The following is a 21,482-nucleotide window of genomic DNA, read 5'->3' on the forward strand; positions in this document are numbered from 1 at the left end:
CTCAGATGGTACATTGGGCTCTGTTCTGCTGCCTGGAAAAGACCACTGGTTGAACACTGCAAGTAATTGGAGCTGCTGGATACTGAAGTTGTCTCTTATCCATCGGGCCACTGTATTAGTTACTGTTCTCATCGCTGAGGCCAAGTGCTGAACAGAAACAAAAAAGGGCCGGTTTATTTTGGATCTTGCCTCTTAAACATTGTAGCACAGAAGACACAGAAGCCAGGGATTGCTCTGTTGTGGTGTGCTTTGTTAACATCTCAGTAGATCAGGATGCAGAGAGCCAAACCAGAAGAGGGGCAAACACATGATACTCAGAGCGATCTATCTGTGTGGCCCTATATCTGCCAGCTAGGCCCAATGTCCAAAAGGCTCCACAGTCTCTGAAGATAGCCACCTTTTCAGAACCCAGTGTTCCACAAATGAGCCTCTAGGGATATTTCACATTTAAGCCATAATAGCTGTGGAATGTATTTCTTTACCAACAGATACCACTACTGGAGACTGGCAGTTAAAAGGAGTTAATGGGGGTGGGGTGTGGGGGGTGGGGTGGGGCTATGGTTCCATGGCTCAAGATGAATAAGTCAACTGCTATTTGATAAAAGGCTGGGGCAAGTGTTGACTAAATGCTTTGGTATAACACAAGTAACTCTTAAATTTTGTTATTATTTAAAGCTTGGATTGCTCTGTGTGTAGGCTGAAGCTGGAAAAAACCTCTCAGGTAATGGCCTATTAGCTGTTAAAATGTATCATGAGGGTCTTTTCCTTCCTTGGGTGGGCCACTGCTTATGGAGTGAGGCCGCACCTGGAGACTGACTGGCTATCTAAGAATTCAGTTACCACTCCAAGTGTTCTGGGAGTGACCAAATCAGCATTGCAGGTGTGACATGCTCTTAGCTGAAATCTCTTCCTCGGTGGTGTTGCTGAAGGAATGCTGTGCCGCCACTAAAATCTGCAACTTGTTTTTGTGACTTCTGCCTCTTTACTTTATTTCTCCTTTGTACCATGTGTTCTAATCATTCTGTTTATTCCTGCTTTCTGCTTGAGGAGAGACAAGAGTGGGATTTCTATGAATCACCCCAGAATGCTAAGGAAGCTGAGTACTTCACCCTAGTCTGAGGGCTCTGAATATTTTTCTCTGTGTCATGGTGTGCTGAGTTCTTAGACAGAGAAGTGTGACATTCACTACATACCATGTTCACCATGGTTTATAGATGTCACTAAGAGTGGACAGTGAAGATTACCCAGATAACTCATAGGATTAAACAATACTGGAGGTCATCACTGTAGTGGTGTCAGCCTTCTCTTATGTGACCCAGAAACAAGAAAGGCTCTGATTCTATGAGCTTTTAGTCCACATATTTCCTCTGATCAAAGTAGAATGAACCTTAGGTTTCTACTCCACAGTTGCCCTCCATACACAATCTCTTACTAGACACTGCCTTAAAAGCCTGTAGATCCACAAAACTCTGTCTTCTCCACTATGTTACCTCCCATGAACCTGATTCTCCCGGCTCAGTCACCATCTCCAGCTCTTTCCATGCATCTTTCAAAGTCACTTTATTCTCACACTCTCTTGTCATGGTTGGTGCTCAGTCAGTGCACTGTTATTTTTATAAACAGAACCATAGCTTTAGGGAGGAGAGAGGGGTGGGTGGGTAGAGAGATGGAAGGACAAGAACTATGAAGACAAGGAAGAGGAGAAAGGAAGGAAGGAAACAATGAAAGACAGCACTCACTACTTAAAGGTAGGCTGTTGGAAATGAATCACTGTCTTGTAAGATAGTTATAGGATGACCTGAGAAGGTATGGATGTTTCAACTGCCTTCCCCACCATCCCTTCTCTCTCTCCTAGTTAGTATCCAGCCAGCCATCTCCCTCTGGGCAGTGCCAGAACCACATTACCCACAAACATCAGTCTCCGATATCAATTAGGTCTCATTGAGGGTTCAGTTCAGGTTCTTTCCTCACAAACCACCTCTAAGGAACTTACTCACAGGGAGCTCCAGCCAGATGTGCTGTCAGTGGGGCTTTTTGCCTGTTCCTCTGTCCTCTATCTCATTTCCCATGAGTTTTCTGGGACCTGTTTGTGAATTGCAGTGAGTTTCTTTATGTTCACTTCTCATCTGGTATTCAGTTTGGAAAATGTCTCCTGTGCATCCCCATTCTGGTTCATAGCTAGTTCTTTCCTGCTGTTTTCCTGTCTTCATTATTTTAGAGTTATTTGATGATATATTCTGAGGTCTCCATGGCTTTTGGGGGGCATGTGTGGAAACTTGAAGTACAGGGTAGTTAATTCTCAAAGGCCCCAGGTTGTTAGTGGAATTCTGGTGCTGATGGGAAGTATTTTCTGCTATTATCACCAGGGCAACCCCTGAGACATATTTCCTATACATTTTCAGAAGGCTGCCTGTGAGCAAGACCCAGGTTCTCTTGGTATTTGATGATCTTCATGTTTTCATCTTTCATTTAATTAGTTTATTTTATAAAATATTTATATTTTATTTTAGATTTTATACATGCATATATGTGCACACCTGATTGCTGGTACCCATGGAGGCCAGAGGCATCAGATCCTCATGGGGCTGGAGTTACAGGAGGTCTTAAGAAACTTCACATGGGTGCCAAGAATCAAACTCTGGTCCTCTGTAAGAACAATGAGATCTCTTAAGTTTGGAGCCATCTCTCTAGCCTGCTCTTAACTAATTTTGTTCCTTCTTATTCCATCCCTCCCTTTATACATTTGAAACTAATCTATATATTCATAAAACTTTGTTTCAGATTAAGTGTAGTCTAGGCGAAGGCTAAGACTTCTAATGTGCATTATTTTATTTGGAATGAAGGGGGTGAGCATACATAAATTTCCAGTGATATAAATCAATTCTTACTCCAGATTTAGACGAATGTTGCCTGATAGATCAGCATAAATGTTTGGAGTTGATCTACAGGTTTCTCTAGAGGCTGTGAAACTAGAATTTCGAGTAGAGTAGAGCATTGTGAGTTCCCAGTTGTTGAGTTTATTCATTTTCTGGTATATTTGTCATACACTGCGACATTTATGGTACATGACTGTGAAGAGACAGAGATAAAGATCAGCAAAGGAAATGAGTGCAAAGGGTGGAATCCAGAATGATCCAGGTATGAGTTGCCACTTAATTGTTCTCCATTGCAATCACATGGGCAGCTCCTAATTCTCTCGGCCATAGTGAGTGAAAACTCATACAATGTGTTTCCAGGAAAGGTCACTAAGCTTTGGTGTACTTGATTTCTATTGAAACTGATTAGATACCCGTTCTAAAGCCCTTCTAGAAACCAAATTGATACAAACATTGTGGAGGTTTCCAAGTCAACAATAAAAGGCATTCAATATATATCATTAGCACAAACTATATGTGGTAGACCAAGATGCTAAATATGCCAAAAATCACTGTTACTAGGCAAGATAGTTCATCTCCTAGGACTCACTAATCTCATTAGGACAAATATGTCTGAAATATGGCAAAGTAAGTCAGGGGTAAGAATGATTTAAAGAAATAAATATTATACCTTACAGAGCCACAGCAGATGTTTTAAAACTTTCATGCTAATGATTGTTTGGTCATGCTTTCCCTGCCATTTTTACAGCCCTGGCATACACATGCTCATGGAGATAAGCTGTTGATTGTCTAAATCTAGTTATTTCTCAGATCTGTAACTTTCCAATAATATAGCATCCTGAACCCTTTAACTACACTTCCCATTATGTTGGATCATCAGTGTTAGTATTATAATATGCTTTATTTGCATAGGATATTTGACACCAGAAATGTCAGTGTCACAATATTTTGTTGTATGATAGTAGAGAACAGTTTTTTTTTATCATAGAACCAATGGATAATTATACATTTCAATTTTTATTTTATGAACCCTTAATTCCCTTGGTAATGTCTAGTGTTATCATATCCAGTTAACACCATGCTAAATGCTGTCAGTAGTTAAATTTAATAAAAGGGAAATAAATAAAAAACTAAAAGTTAAAAAAATATTCACAATGACATGATCTTGAACATGAAAACATTGTAAGTTGGAAGCTTATTTTGGTGGACTTTTGTCCTGAGCTTACCTCCACTGTTCAAGAGAAGAGTAGTCCATTCCTTAATGCCAGTAATTTCCTTATGAGTTGCAGCCTCTTTAAGCACAAGCCTTGGCTGTAACATTTGCTTCTTTCCTAGTCTTCTTTTCCTCACCAAACTGTATATTTTTTTTCCTGTCCCGCTAATACTTTTCTGTTACAGATTCTTGTAAGAGTTATCAATAACCATTCTACAGGCTCAATGTTATGCTGTCTCAAAATTTCTTCCAACACAGAAGTCATTCTATTAATTTTTGATTCAGCCTCAGGCAAGTACTTAGGACTCAGGCAGAGGCAGCCAGAGTATTTGCCAAAAATATTAGAAGTATGTCCTCTAGCCCAGTTGTTAATAATTTCTCCGTCTGAAACCTGATAAGTGCCATATTCTAAAAACTCCATAACCACCTCAAACAATACCATAAATTTGAGAATAATATTCAAATATGTGAACCTATGGAGGACATATCTCATGCAAACTACCAAGAATATACATGATAACTCCTAATTATCCCCTATTAAGTGACTGCATTAGCTTGGCCAAGTCTGTGATGTTTGATTCTCAATGAGGGAGAAAGAAAAAAATTCGAAGAGGAATGATGGAGGAGAGCCTTTTAAATTTCTTGATAGCCACTTCAGCCAGATTGCATGTGACTTTTAATATACAACAATGTTGCCACATCTTTGTTTATGCTACCATGGATAGAAACAGCCACCAGTGATCTCCAGCCTTCGGGATCCACCATGGATCCTGCAGACTGCCTTAAAGTTGCTCAAAAATCAAAGCTGCCTATCATGACACTGGATGTCATGGATGGATGTTGTTGTTGTAGTAAGAGCATAAATAGACTAAAAATAATCAAAACTTAGTGTTTAAGCCTTTAGTGTAGAAGCAGCAGATGTAGACAGACTCCAGAACTGCAAACTAGTTTATCAAGCATAGTTTACCAATGTAACTGTACATTTTAAAGAGACAGGGTTCTTGTATGCCTCTGAGATCTCCCCAAAATAAGTGTATAGACAATTAGTAAAACGAGTACTACTTTAAGAATCATTTGTAACTCCCCCTTTTGTTTTTTGTTTTATTTGTCTGGATTTGTGCACACAATTAAAGATATAATGGGAAAGGAGTGGGATGAAATTGTAAATAGTTTTTGTAGGTTACTGAAGTTAAGATGGCGTGAGTCTAGAGTGTAATTTGGTGATGTTGTATGTAGACCCCATGTCAACTACAAAAGAAATACAGCAGTAGAATATACACAAAAGGTGGTGAGGAAAAGATGGTGATCTAAGTAAGAAGTCAATTAACAAGACAAGAATGCAGAAAATAAACTACAAATAGCAAGACCATATACAAAAGAAAAAGTGAGACGACGGGACTTGGCCCTCCCCTATCTGCAATTTCTCCGATTGTGAACAGATTGACTTTCTCAACTAACAGAGTGTAAATAGAGAAACATGATGTAACCCTCTGTGTCCAGAGATGATCCACTTTAGATCCAAAGGTTCAAACAGGTTGAAAAGAATGGAAAACATTAACAAAGACTTTTGTTTGGCTCATACAAATAGATTTTAAACATAGATTTATCAAACAAAATAAGGACAAAGTGGGATAGTACATATTAACAAAAAGATCTAACAGTATCAATATGATACGATGATAAGAATATTATATGCCTGATGTTGGCCCACCATGGACATAAGGCAAAATGGACAGAATTAAAGAAAGAAATAGACAAGTATCTAATAATAGGTTGGTATGATATCATATCTAACTCTCACTCTGGATAAAATTAACAAGTAAGATAAGGATACAGAGGACATGAACAAAATAATTAAGTTGATTTAACATACACATACAGAGCAAATTTATATGATGACAGAATATTTATTGTTCTTAAGTGTATGTGAATGTTTCCTAGAACAGAACATATTTTAGACCACAAATTAAATAGTTTTTTGTATGTATGTATGTGTGGCGTGTCTATATAGATGTGTTTTCATATGTGCAGGTATATGTGGACACCAGATAAAGACTAGACAACTACAGACTACTAATGAACATTAATATAAATATCCTCAGCAAAATATCAGTAAACATGATTTGATAACATATTCTAAGGACTATATGCCATGACCAAGTAGGATTCGTTTCTAGAATGTAGAGATGAAAATTGATTAATGGAATACACTACATATATTAACACAGAACAAAACCCAAATAAATTTCTTTTGCACACAAACAAATTGAAAAAAAAAAAAAAACATCTTTTCTTGATAAAACACTCAACAAATTAGGACTAGAAGAAAATTATATCAACATTAATATATGATAAAAAAATATTTTAAGAATCCAGAGTCTTATATGAAATGCCAGAGCTAGCATGCTACTCAGTAGTGAATAGTGAAAGTTTGAAAAGGTTTCCTCTGAGATGAGACACAATGCCTGATTTTGTCATTCCTGTTTAATATACCAGTAGAAGTTGTAGTCAGAACATTTAGAGAAAGATATATCATTACCTAAACCAAAAAACAAGAGATAAAGTTATGTACTAAATCAGAAAAATCAACTGTCCAAACTAAAAGGCCTTGGGCTGCCAGCTGTAAGGGTTTGTTGGAATATCTGAAGTCCTTTAACAGAAGACTGGGAATTGGTAGGGAGCACTGTGAGCATTCTTAGTAGTGAAGCATAGGCTATACTACTGGACTGTGTGTTCATCTGGATCTTTGCAGAACCTAAGAACATTCTGGATGGATAGGAGATATGTTTCTTCCAGTCTAGCAACATCATCTTTGCTGGACTCTGAATTTTTAATACTAAAATTAAGCAACTTTATGTAATGAGGGAAGCACAAAGCTATTAAAAATAAATATTATCAGAGACAACTTTCATCTTGCTTTGTTTGGTGTCAGAATTTTTTGTATAAGCCATATGTATGCACACATTGTTTACATGTTGGTGTTTTTCATACATCTTTCTTTTTTTTTTTTTTTTTTTTTTGTTTTTTGTTTTGTTTTTTTCGAGACAGGGTTTCTCTGTGTAGCTTTGCGCCTTTCCTGGAGCTCACTTGGTAGCCCAGGCTGGCCTCGAACTCACAGAGATCCACCTGGCTCTGCCTCCCGAGTGCTGGGATTAAAGGCGTGCGCCACCATCGCCCGGCTCATACATCTTTCTTAAAGCCTGCATTTTTTTATATGATCTAAACACTTTCTGTGTGATTAAAATTTCTTTCATGACAACCTTTTAAGTAAGAATGTAACATTCTTTTTTGGCAGGTGGTTCCTGTATGACATGTAACCAACCCAGATTCCATTGGCAATAACAGACCTGCATGGCAGCTGTCTGAAGAGATTGTCCAACAAAGTAATGGGTCATTGGCATACTGGCAGAGAGAATGACATCATCTGTTCTGTAGGGAGGTACATGTTGAGGTAGGTCCGTATCATTGCTTATTTCAGTGATGAAAGAGTCCACAGCCCCAAGATGACTCGAGGATTTATCATAGTTAAGCAGTCTGGTCCAGTGTGGGGAAATAGTATTTAAAGTGCACAGCTATAATATTATGAATATGGGTGACTCTAAACATCAAAAAGGGGGATTTGTCTAGAGGTTATCTTTAACTCTCACCCCTGATATTTTACAGCTTAATGACTTACTTACTGTTCACTAAATTCAAAGTTGATTATCAGCCTGGGGTGGATCAAATATCCTCACTCTTAAAATCACTGCTAAAGATTACCCCTATTTTATTATTTAATTTTGTCTTTTAATAATATTTGTATTAATTCTTTGACAATTCAGACATGTAATCAATGCATTTTTATCATATTCACTGTGTTTCCCATTTCTCCAACTCCTGTCTACTCTTCCAGAAGCATTCCACACCTTTCCCCAACTTCATGTTCTATCTTCTTTCTTTCCATCTATCTATCTATCTATCTATCTATCTATCTATCTATCTATCTATCTATCTACCTATCATCTATCTATCATCTTTATATATTTATTTATATACATCATCTATTTATCTTCTTTTATAATCTACTAAGTCTAATTTGTACTGCTCATACACTCATGGGGTAGGTACATCCACTGGATCTTAGTCCACCTACCAAAGGCCATACCCTTAAAGAAAACTTAATCTGCCTCCTCAAAAACCATCAATTGTCCATAGGTCTTCAACTAGGGGTGGTATTTCTGAGCCATCCTCCCTTCCATGCTGGAGTGTTTACTGGATTGATCTCCTGCAGGTCTTGGCAGGGACTGTACAATTGCTGTGAGTTCATGGGTGAAGTTGTCCTGACAGTGTTTCAATCAGGTCTTCATACAATATTTCTTCCCCATCCTCATGATTTCCCTGAGCCTTGATGGTGTGACATAGCTGTCCCATTTGTGGCTGAGCATAACACAGACACTTATTCTCTGGGCTTCAGACATTTATATTCTGGGTTTATTTCCACTTACAACTCTAAGGTCACACTCCATTCCTGAAGGAAGTCAAATCAGGAACTCAAGGTAGGAACTAAAGCAGAAGACTGTGGAGGAATGCTGATTTCTGGCTGCTCTTCCTAGCTTGCTCAGCCTGTTTTCTTACACAATTCAGGACCACCTGCTTAGGGGCAACACCTCCCACAGTGAGCTAGTTCATTTCACACCCACCATTAATCAAGAAAATATCCCGCAGGGTTTGGCTATAAGCCAGTCTTGTGTAGACATTTTCTCAACTAAGATTCCCTCTTCCTAGACATGTCTACATTTGCATGAAGTTAACAAAAACCAACCAGCACATTAACAATACATCTCTTTGCGAAAGTGTGTGGGTCTGTTTGTTTTAGAATATCTGAAAGGTAAAATGAAGGAAGGAAAACAGACTATAATGACTATGAAACTGTATTTCATTTGTTTTTACATACATAAGAACTTGTAGGCAGGATACTAGAATACTAGTGACTTGGAGCAGAAATGATGGAACAGAACAAGAGGAGAGTTGTGTTTTAACCGTGCCTGGAAAGGTGACAGGCTCTGGATTCCATTGTACAATAACCTTTCTGCTATCCAGGGAATCCTCCTCTCGATGTGCATCCATGGAAGCTCATGGTTACTAGTGTGATGACATCTATACCAACCCTAATCAGTCACAAAGGGAGGCAAAGAAATGGGTAAGATTCAGCAAATGTCAACCAGAAATAAGAATGGAGTTAAAAGTAATTTAATGGACAAAATAGTAAACATACATTTCTTCCTTTAGAGAATCACTCTTCACATGAACTCTGAGGAAATGAAGATTGCCCAAGGACTAAGACCTTCTGCCTAATTCAGAAGGTGTAGAGAAGGGTGTTATAAGACATATTTTTAAAATACAAAACAATAGTATGGTTCAGTATCACAACAGTTGGGTACATGGTCTCCATACAAAAGAGACACAGAAACAGACAGGAAGAGAGTGTTCAGCAGCTGGTGGTTGGCTTGCTGGGAGTCTGGATTTAGACTACAATATGTTTGCCCGGTCATCCACTGCAGTGGACCTGGATTGTCTCTTGTAAGTGATTCTTCAGGAAGCCTGGTGTATATCTTATCATGAACATCAATATATCCTGGCTCAGGGACATTGGCAGAGCATGGTCCAGGGACTATGGTACAGTCTAGCTCAAGGATATTGATAGAACAAGGACCATGGATTATGGTACAGCCTGGCTCAGTAACCACAGTATAGCCTGGCTCAGGAACCTTGGTGTAGATGGGCTCTGAGACATCCATGTAGTCAGGTTCATGAATATCAGTAGAGCATGGCCCAGGAACCATGGTATAACCTGGGTCAGGGATATTGGTAGAGCATGACTAGGAACTATGGTATAGGCTGGCTTATGGCCCCCTAACATTTTACACAGAAAATCATTTCTAAGAAAGTGAGATTTTTCATTTTGACAGCTCCTACTTTTAAAATGAAAATCTCTGGCTTAACTTTTTCTTTCTCTCTCTCTCTTTCTTTCTTTCTTTCTTTCTTTCTTTCTTTCTTTCTTTCTTTCTTTCCTTCCTTCCTTCCTTCCTTCCTTCCTTCCTTCCTTCCTTCCTTCCTTCCTTCCTTCCTTCCTTCCTTCCTTCCTTCCTTCCTTTCTTTCTTTCTTTCTTTCTTTCTTTCTTTCTTTCTTTCTTTCTTTTCTTCCTTCCTCTCTTTCTTTCTCTTTCTTTCTTTTTCTCTTTTTGTCTTTCTTTCTTTCTTTCTTTCTTTCTTTTTATTTTTGTGTACTTACTCTCTGACTGTGATATCACCTGGGTGTATTCTGTGTCAACTGCTTGTGATGTGTTTGATACTGACAATGGACTTCTTGGGGGGCAATGGATTAAAACAGGAGGAAGTTCTTTGGTTTCTGGGACCAGAAAGCCATGCTTCTTGCCCAGGTCCCTAATCTTTAGCTCAGATTAATACAACTGGGCCTCTTAAAGATTGGTGTGAAATGGGGGAGGGGTCTGGTTCTTCCAGAGAACACAGAAGATGTGGAATGAGTGAGTCATTTAGGTTCCTCCTGCTCAGAGGATCTGGGCCTGGGGAACTAGCTGAAGGTAAAATGTCCCTCTTAGCCAGTGGGAAATTTTATCTGAATAGATTTGTAGATCTGTGAAAGTGGGGAATGCAAGATATTGGGAAATAGTGAAGGGAGATGGGAAGAAGGGAGTAGGAGAAAAAAAGAGAGAGGAAGAATAAGGAGTAGGAAGAGGATGAGGAGAGAGGGAGGGTGCCAAATCAATGAGAGCCATAGGGCTACATTTGGGAATGAGTCATTCTGTGATACACCTTATGGTGTGAGCTAGGAAGAAGGTGAAGGTTCACCAGGAGCACATGCTTCCACTGCCTTTCCTTGGTATATGCTTCTCTCTCTGCTAGCATTTGACTAGTTGTTTCCCTCTGAGGTAATGCCAGGGCCACACCACACCTAAGTTTCTGGTATCACATTAGCTTTGCTTTAGAGCTGGGTCACAGTTCCTTTCTTGTCAAACACCTCTCAAAAACATAGAGATCTGGCCAGATCTCTGCTCCACTAGAGATTCTGCTTTATGCTCATCTGTCCTCCATCAACCCATTTGTGAATGGTATTGGCTCCCTCAGTGGCTCCGATGACCTGATACTCATTTTGGAAGTATGTCTTTTTCACGTCCCCCTTGGATTATAGATCTTTGTTCTAGACGAAGTTCCTCTTTACATTTCTCTCCCTGGGATCGCTTCCTCACTCTCTTCTCTGAGTGATGCTTCATTTCCCCAGCCAAAGCCTTTCTGCCATAAACAGTTTGAGTTAATTTTACCCCAACCTGTTGATCATGTTTGTTTGGTTGGCACAGTGAGTGTCTGAGGCAGTTTTTACTGTTCTGAGAAACTCTGTTTCCTCCTTGGCAATGTTGCTGATGCCCAGGGATCTGGCCTCAGTTGCAGAGAAGATAATGCTCACAGATTTTGATGGTACATCCCACATCCTCAGCTATCTTATGTTTTCCTATTGGTTCTCTTCTCAGAAGATGGGGAAATATTTTTCTTCCAACTTTATTGTCCTGGGGCTTTCTTGAGACATGTTTTTGGAACCTTTTCATCACTCCCTAAATCCCCTGGATCCTGCCTTCACCCCATCATTGATGTAGAGACCATCTCTACACATTTCTCAGGACTTTTTCTGACTCAGGTTCTCTGATATCATGGTATTATCTGTTTGTGAAAACACATTTCGATGTGAAAACATTTTTGATGATCCAGTGGTCTCACTTAGTTTATGGAGGGCATGGGATTATAAACAATGCTCCTCTCTTCATCTCAAGAGATAATATATCTGAAACATAATTTTCCTGCTCTCTCAGAAAATCCTGAGACTCAAGTTCTAGCTGTCTGTGGAGGCTGACTGCTTAGTAACATTCTTTTTAAATCCTCAATTTGTGATGCTTAGTTAAATTCACCTTTGTCTCACATTATTTCTTTCTATGCTTTTGTTCCCAGAGAGACTAGCTTGCTCATAAGACTAAGCGTTGGTCATGAGAATCTGTATTATAGCATCTTATGAAACACACACTCCATCTGAGATGAGGAGACAAAAAGATGTTGCTAAGGATGGGCATCAATGCCCAGGTGTGAGGGAGACAGCAGCAGCAAGAGGAAGGCCAGAGATTCCAGTGAGAGAGCAGAGGGCAATGACATTGACATTTGAGTAACATGAAGATGTACTCTGCTTGAAAGGCAGAAAAGGCGGAAAAAAGCCATGGCCATGAGTTTGTGTGGACTTATTCTAACCCCACAAAATGACAGTACAACCCAGAGAAGTTAAACATAGCTGTAGTCATGTGGCCCATTGGCAAGGACAGAAGCATAAGTCATTTCCAAAAGCCCCTAGTGTAAAATGATGCACTGCAGCAGAGGAGTAGAAAGCGGGGAGTGGGACACAACTGTGGAGTAGGTCCAGCAACAGGGAACCCGTGGTGTGTGGTCGAGGAACCAGAGGCATGGAGCATACGCAGGGTTGGCGGTGTGAGGCTTCAGGTGTAGACGAAGAGCAGACCAGGTGACCTGCATGGGGCTCCACAGGCAGCCTCTGGAGCTGAAGAAGTAGACCCCATTGAGTTAGTAGTGGGGCAACTTAAGACTCTCAGTAAACTGTATTTTCTGAAAGCTCAGACAAAATGACATGGACTACACGGTGAACCTAGAGCAGCACCATCCTTCTCAATAGAGAATCCAGCAAAGCGACAGGATAGAATACTCTTATACTCTAAATAAGCAATGTATCTCAATATTTTTCTTTCCACTTTTCTCTCCTGAAGAATATAGGCTAGACAGCTTGTGAGATATCTGCCTCTGAGAGTTTGTAATATAACATATCATTTGAAGGAATATTGTTAACCCATCCTTTGCAGTCAACTTTCAAATGAGGCTGTCTTACTTCATCTACTTTGCCTTCTCTGTGCATTTCTTCCTCCATTTTCTCTATAAACTCAATACAGGCCACTAGTTTTACCCTGAATTTTTTCACTTTCTACATATACTCACAGTAACTGTTAGTAATAGACCACTAGAAGATGCTCTACCCTAAAATAATTGGTGCTTATGGAGAGATTAACTTTTTATTTGATCGCAACAATAATTTTCATTGCGGGGTTACCTTCCCATCATTACTTCTTTTTTTTTGTTGAGATTATAATATAATTACTTAATTTCTTCCTTCTCTCCTCCCTCAAAGTCTTCCCACATACCCCTCCTTGCTTTCTTTCAAATTCATGGTCTCTTTATTCAACTGTTGTTTCATGCATATATGTATGTGCATACACATATATTTCTAAATGCAACCTACTCAGTCTGTATCGTTTTACTTGTGTGTACATTTTCACACTGGATAACCAACAGGTAGGCTCTTCCCTGGATAAGACTATTTCTCTCACTCTTAGTACACCTTAATTGCCTGTATTTCTTTGTGTAGGATTGAGGACTTATGGCATTTCCCCATCCACTTTGGCATGTCCTTTACTATTGTCCTCATTCTGCTCATGTTTAGGCAGTCATGTTAGTGAGACTTTATGGGTGTAGCTTCTGGCGTTCCTAGGAGACATAACCTCACAGCAAACTCCCTGTGCCTCTGGCTCTTAGAATCTTTCTGCCCCCTTTTCTACAATGTCACCGGAACCTTATGTGCAGGATATGTTCTCTAGATATATCTGTTGTGGAATATTTGTTTACACCATAAAGATGTGTCTCTGCCTAAGGTGCCTTCTGATTGGTTTAATAAAGAGCCAAATGGCCAATAGCTAGGCAGGAAGAGAATAAGCAGGACTTCCAGGCATAGAAAGAGGATGTAAGAGGGATAAATCCAGGCATGCAGGATTTCACCAGCAGACTCAGAGCAAGTCAGATGTGCTGTACTAAGAAAAGGTAACAGAGGCACGTGATAGAATGTAGATTAATAGAAACAAGATAATTAAATTATAAGAGCTGGTTTAAAAAAGCCTAAGCTAAGGCCAAACTTTCATAATTAATAAGTCTCTTAATACTTAAGGGTTCAGCCTTAAATTTATACAATTCCAGGGGTCCAGGAGAGACACTACTATCTGCGCAAGAATGAATCCAGTTGCTCTGCGCTCTTTCATATAATTCCTTTATTCATCTGCCACCATCATTTAGTCACCAGTTCAACTCTCAAATCTCTCCTTTCCTTGGTTCCTTTTTTCTTCCCTCCCTTCTCCCGGGACTCTATATCCTATCCCAAGCAGTAATACCTTATGTTTTGTTTACAGCACAAGGTTGTAGGGGTCCCTACTAGAGGCTTCCTGGCAATTTTATTTGCAACCCAAAGGGGGAGAGATAAGAGTGGAGTCAGTTATTAGTTGAAATAAATCAGAAAAGGAATTCATGTGTTAGAAATATATCCTTATTGTGGTTAGGTGAAGGCATTATGAGTCTATCATAAATGTATTCAACTATAAACTTACAGGTGATAGGGTAGGGAAAGTCTGTAGTTCACCAAGAGTTAAAACTGTCACTTTTTCCCTCTGCCTCCAGTTTCCTGACAGGGCAAGGAAGAGTACCAATAGCTAGTAAATCTGCATCACAGCTTGAAATGCCTGGTAAGAGGAAAGCCCTTTTTGATCTAAGAGGTTCTCTGGGGTGGTGAGAGAGAGGGGGAGGCCTTGATTTGCACAAAAAACAAAGCTTGTTCCTCTGGTTGGTAGGCATTTGGCCTGTGAGACATGTAGTCTCAGAAAGGATATTTTATCTTAGTTCAGGGAGTTTTCAGGCGTCTAACAGATGGCCTGGTAGCTATCTGTTCCTTGCTTGTCCATAAGGCTTTGTTTGGGGTTGACTCTATCTTAGGAAGTAGCTCAAGGAGGGTATTTGCAAATGGCAGATACCCAAAACAAATGCTAAAGAGGGGCCTAAGCTCAAAGGCAGAAGATTGTGTCTATGTGACTATCCAGGTGCTTTGAAACAGAGATTCACACACAGAGACACTTTAGGAGAATACACTATAAGGAAGGAATTCATAGCAAGGCACAACTGAATATTAAGCTGCACAACACCAATAATCCTTGCTGATTGGCTTTCCACTCTACTGACCCTTGGTCTTGTCAAGGTATAGCTTATAATATATAGCTGGACTTCTATTTCATATTCCTGTGGCTCGCCACAAGGAACAAGGATTATGCTTAATTTAGGTATAAGAATGCATATTTATCTTTTGTTAATGCTTAATGAAGATAATATTTTAGATATAGAAGAGTATTAAATATTATTCAGAATGTCCCAACTAACAACTACTCAAGGAAAACAACATCAAATTACAACAACTAAATTACTCTTGAACTGTGTGAACAGTTCTGCTGAAAGAATAAGGGTAAATGAAACTTACAAAAATAAAATACAACCCATGACCTAACTTCAGATGAAAAAGTCCCAGTGTAAAATCACAAGTGAAAAAAATATTATGTTACTATAACCTCTCCAAATTGCTAATTCTTAGAAATGGTCTCCAATGTGGGTGAAGTAAATAAAATCCCAGACAAAGAACTCGAAGGAGCAACCACAAAATGTTTAAAGAATCAGAAAGAAAATGAATTCCTGAACAAATCATGAGGAAATACAAATAGGCAGTTAATGCAAGTTATGAAAGTAGAAAGTTAATGCAAGATATAAAAGGGGAATCTGATGGCTAGAGACATGGCTCAGTGATTAAGAACACTTGCTGTTCTTCTAGTGGACACAAGTTTGGTTCCCAGAACTTGTTTAGTTCCCAGAACTCATGTCAGGTGGCTCATAACCACCTGTAACTCCACTCCAGGGAATCCTACACCCTTTTCTGGCTTCTGAGGGCACCCTATGCATGTACATACACATATACACTCACACATTTGCACATGCAAGCACATGCACATATAAGTAATAAAATAAATCTAAATAAAATTAAAAAAATAATCAGATAAAGAGATGGAAATACTGAAGAAAGTGGATGAGAATGAAGTGATGAAGTGGCTGCCATAAAAACATGAGGACCTGAGTTCAGATCCCCCTCCTTCATGTGAAAGCTGGTGATGCTGCTGCACATTTATAACCCAAGCACTGGTAAAGAGAATAGGAGGGTGACCAGCACTCATTCGTCAGCTTGTCTAGCCAACAGAACTCTGAGTTCAGTGAGAGACCTTTCAAAAAATGAAGTGGGGAGTGAAAGAGGTAGATGCTTAACATTAACCTTTGGCCTCCACACACATGTGAACATAAGTGCATGAAAACTTATATATACACACACCCATATACCACACATGTATACATATAAAATAATAAGTAAGTAAATATATTAGCAAGAAATACAGAAAAATCAAACTGAAATACTGGAAATGAAAACCACAACAGGTAAAATAAAAATCTCTGTGGAAAGATTTATCAATAGAAAGGATTAAGGAACTTCTTTTTTTAAAAAAATAAAATATAATGGATCAAGGAAAAGACATAATATCTATTATTAAAGATAAGGTGGAAGAATTAGAGCATTTAAACAAAGTCAAACATAAATTAATAGGAAGTGATAGAGGGACTCTCAAGATGTTTGGGAAACTATGAAATGACTAAATCTAAGAATCATGGAATAGAAGGAGAATAATTTCATTCTGAAAGCATAGAAAACATTTGCAGCAAAACCATAGCAGAAAGCACCCAAAATGTGATGAAAAGATGGCAGTCCAGACACAGGAGACACACAGACCACCAAACAGACAACATCAAAATAACTTCCCTTATAATATTATAATTCAACTACTAAATATTCAGAACAAAGGAAGTAGATTAAAGTAGCAAGAGAGAATGGCTAAGTCGTATACAAAGGCAGGCCCATCAGGATACTAGCAGTTTTCTCATCAGAAAATTTAAAGGGCATGGGGACTTGGAATGATGTATTTCAAGTTCTGAAAGACAACAACTGTCAACTCAGACTACCACGCATAGAGCATGTCTGTCATCATTGGAAGAAATAGAAATCTTTCCTTGATTAAAAACAGACTAAAGGAATTCATGACCAGCCAGCCAGATTTATAGTAGAAAATTGAAACAATCCCTCAGACTGAAGAGGAAGAAAAGCACCCATGAAGCCACAGAATAAAATAAATCACAGTTGTATAATAGTTAATCAAGAGAGGGATGAGACAACCTTAAATACTGTACTACCAACAAAATGACAGGAGTTGCTGCATTATTTTCAGTAATAACTGAATATCAGTGGTCTAATTTTTTGGATCAGATAAAAAAAAACCAAATAGAACTGATTTAAAAAAGCTGCTAAGTAATGCACCTCATCAAAAACATAGACATTATCTTGGGTTGAAAGGATGGAAAAAGGTATTCTTGGGCTGGAAAGACTGTTCCACAGGTAAAATCGCATACTGCTTTTGCAGAGGATCTGAGTTTGGTTCCCAGCACCTATGTTGGGTGGCTCACAACCTTCTGTAACTCCAGCTCCAAAAGATCCCTCTGGTCCTCCCGGGCGCCTTCACACATGCACATGTACATGTGGCAAGCACACACACACACACACACACACACACACACACACACACACACACACAAGTTGTTGCAAGTAAAGATTTAAATTATTAAAACTGGGGTTGAAAGGGGAGTCATTACCACAGATAACAGATACAGAGGAAAATCATTAGTATATAGCTTAAAACATAGTTTCCACTAAATTGAAAAAAAAAATCTTAAAGACATAGATGAATTGATAGATGCATAGGACCACCAAAATTAAAGAAATATGAGTCAAATAATCTAAGCAAATCTGTAATAAGAACCGAGATCGAAGCAATAATTTAAAAAAAAAAAATCTTCTAACAATGAAGAAAAACCAGGTACAGATGGATTCACTCAATTCTATTAGATTTCTGAAGAACAACTAACACCAGGGCTTCTCTATTCTGTTAAACAGAAAAGGAAGGGGCACTAACACTCTCATGAAGCCAACATTAGCCTGATGCACAAACCAGCTAACCACAGAAGAAATAAAGGAAAACTGTAGACCATTTTCTCCAATTAGCATATATGCAAAAGGTCTCAAGAGAACATTCACAAACCAAATTTTCTTAAATTTACATTAAAAAGAAAAAACCCATTCTTACCCCATTCAGAATAGCTACTACAGAGAAAACAAAATGGGAGCAAATACTGACAAGTGTGCATGGGGGGAAAGATCCTCATACACTGTGGGTGAGAGTGTAAATAAACTGGTATATCCCATATGAAAATCAGTATGAATGTTCATATATATATATATATATATATATATATATATATATATATATATAACAACTAAAAATGCCATATGACCCAGCTCTTCCACTCCTGGGTGTACACCCACAGGACTATATTCTACTACAGAGATGCTTATACTGCTATGTTCATTCTAGATCTATTTATTCTGAGCAGCAAGGAAATGGAATCAGCTTGCATGTCTATCAATGATACACGCATAATGAAAATGTGGTACACATACACAGTGGAATTTTATTTAGCTATAAAGAAAGTTAAATTATGAAACTTGCATAAAAATTAATGGGACTGGAACACACTGTATTAAGTGGGGGATAATCCAGACTCAGAAAGTAATTCATCACAGGTTCTGTCTCATACGTGGGTCCAAGTGTCTGTCTTTTATATATGTGTGCATTTATGTGGGAGTGGGTATGTTTAGAAGCCAGAAAACTAAAAAGGAAATGAGAAAAAAGAGGCTCGAGTTAGAGAGGTAGGGAGAGCAATAGAACATAGGTGGTATGTAGGTGGAAGGGGAGGTACCAAGTAGGAAGGTTTAAGTGGAGATCATGGGGGAGAGGCAGCGAAATAGGACAGGAGGCAGGGGTATGCCAAAACTGTATGTGAAAATGCCATAAGGAAACGTACAACTCTGTAAGCTAATTTTAAAGAGAAAAATGAAGACATCAGTGCCCATCAAAGGTAATAGGACTTACCTGGTGTGAGCCTGAAAAACTTGAGACTACAAGGACTATATTTGAAGACTCTGCGCCAAACATTATCCACTAGCCACTAGTCATACGTGAAAATAGTAAGTCAGACAGAAGGACAGGCTGTAGGGAATTTTCTCTCAGTCATGTGACAGCTGTGAATGGGGGTGGCCAGTCAGATGCACTGTCAAGTTTGACCTCACTGTGAAGCCAGCCCTTCAGCAGAGAAGGAGATGATGGAGTTGCGACATAGATATCTGGAATCAAACAAGGACAGACTTTAAATTCCACTTGAAGATGAAAGCATGCCCAACCTGTACAGAGGCCAGAGTGTGGCGAGCAAGGGGTGAGGGGTGAGCTGGTGAAAGGTGAGCTGTAAGGGTAAGGATTCCCAGACTTACCTTTCCTCTTGAGGCTACAGTTGCCTTGGCACCTAGGATGGACAGGAGATGTCAAACTTCCATGAGCCCACTTTAAGCTACCCAGACCGCAGAAGCAGCAGTCCAGAGTAAAATATACCAAAGGATGTCTTCTGAAGCCTCTAAATGGTTTGGTCTTTGGATGTTTCTATTTTTAGGAGCTTCTGCCCTAGAAAGGCAGTTACAAAGGTCGATTCGTGTCATTGTCTTTTGGGAAGAGGAAAACTGATGCGTTAGCATGCAACAGTTCTTATAATCTTAGTTGATAAAAATGCACCAATAGTAACCCTAACTAAGACACATCAGGTCTTACAGTCTCAGCTGATGAAAGAGCTCATTCCTTTGGCAATTTGATAAATGTTGAATTGATCTATGTTAAAAGAATTCATAATTTGGGTACCCATGCTATCATTTCATGGTTTTACATAATGCCAGTCTGACTTTTTTTTTTGTGAGTTATTAGTTCTGATAAAAAAAAATTGTTAAGTAAATGTGAGGTCCAAGTACAATATACAATGCAAAGCTAAGATGCTGAAGTTTGAGAGACACAACTCCCATGATATGTGCTGTAACACATGTGTGTTACACATATGTGCCTCTATGAGACTCTCAGTTAGGTCATCATGGAGCTCTTCCTGGCCTAGCAAGGGCTGGAGAAATGGCTTAATGGTTAAGATCAGTGGCTGGTCTTCTATAGGACCTGGGTTTGATTTCCAGCACCCACACAGTGGCTCACAACCATATATAACTCCAGTTCCAGGGATCCATCAACCTCTTCTGGGCTTTCCAGGCACCAGGTATGCAGGTGGTACACATCTATTCATGCAGACAGAACGCCCATACACACAAACTAATTCAAAAACCAAAAAAATTATGGTATGTAGAGAGTAATCCTTGTTCATAGCCCCAATATATGATGTAGGTGTGGAACAGAGTGAGAAACCCTTAGAAAAGACTTGCAGGTTTTTGTTGAAGCACATTCTGCCCAGGCCTGTCATAAGACCCTCAAGTATTTAGAAGCATGAGTGTGGAAATTAATGGTCACAGAAGAAGCTTGAGACACCAGCACAGAGAACAGAGGACCAGGGAAAGCCACTCACAGAGCAGAGTCAAAGGCAGGGTGGGCTCACGCCAATTGGAAGGTGGAGTTTCTCACTCCCATCCCTCATCCGTCCACATAGATGTGACTGAAGTTTTTCTTTCTTGTTTCATCATGCCACATTGCATTGACAATAAGGAAGAGATAGTTTGTGTTTTTTTAATGCCATATTTTTTTTTTTTTGGTTTATGAAGACCTGATTCATGATGAGCTGATGCCAATGATTGTATATCTCCCCAAATAGTGAGGCTGAAGATGAAAAGTTGACTTTTGGCCATGACTTCTTTGGCAGGAGGTATGTCATGTGAATGACAAGGGGTGGGGCTAGCGTAATATACAATTGACAAATAAAGGAGTAGGCTGTAAAGGTTTTGAAATATCCTTGATGTCTGTTTTCTTCCTCTCCCAACCATAGGCATGGTTTATACTCCTGATTCAATACATTTCCAAAATATTGTAGAAATGAATTCTCCCCAGTGAACAGTAGGCACAGGGATGAAGATCACCTCTGGGCCCCAGGAGCAAGTTTTCCTGCCCTTAAGCAGGCATTTTCAAGTTTATACAGCAGTGTAAAGTGGAGAGCCCCGTAAGGTACTTAAACTACACAGGGCAAGGAGCCCAAGTCACTTGGGTGACTGGGTAGAACAAAACCTTCTTGCCAACCCACAAGGCAGATGTTGCTGTCAAATCAATTACTCATTAAAAGGATGGACTCTCAACACCCCATAAGACATTCAAAGAGGACATCTTGGTGGATCAGGCTGAGACCAGGGAACAAAGAGAAGGTTCCTGCCTCCATGGGAAGTCAGATCTGAGTCCAAGTAGATTGTGTGGTATGAGAATTACAGGACAGCTTGGCATGGGCTTTGCACATTAAGACCTGAACCTATT

At 39.2% G+C, this 21,482-nt stretch overlaps 1 long non-coding RNA gene across 2 annotated transcripts; it reads left to right on the forward strand.

Moving 5' to 3' along the window:
• The first annotated feature begins 563 nt into the window (after nt 1-563).
• Nucleotides 564-20,958, forward strand: LOC119088278. 2 transcript variants are annotated; one of them, XR_005091900.1, is made up of 5 exons: nt 564-721; nt 7,385-7,540; nt 9,169-9,268; nt 14,635-14,699; nt 20,786-20,958. It is a non-coding gene; the product is annotated as an uncharacterized LOC119088278 (long non-coding RNA). The 2 variants fall into 2 exon arrangements; XR_005091901.1 differs by lacking the exon at nt 9,169-9,268.
• The last annotated feature ends 524 nt before the right edge of the window (nt 20,959-21,482 follow it).

This window comes from Peromyscus leucopus, chromosome 6, assembly GCF_004664715.2.
Source record: "Peromyscus leucopus breed LL Stock chromosome 6, UCI_PerLeu_2.1, whole genome shotgun sequence".
Taxonomy (NCBI): domain Eukaryota; kingdom Metazoa; phylum Chordata; class Mammalia; order Rodentia; family Cricetidae; genus Peromyscus; species Peromyscus leucopus.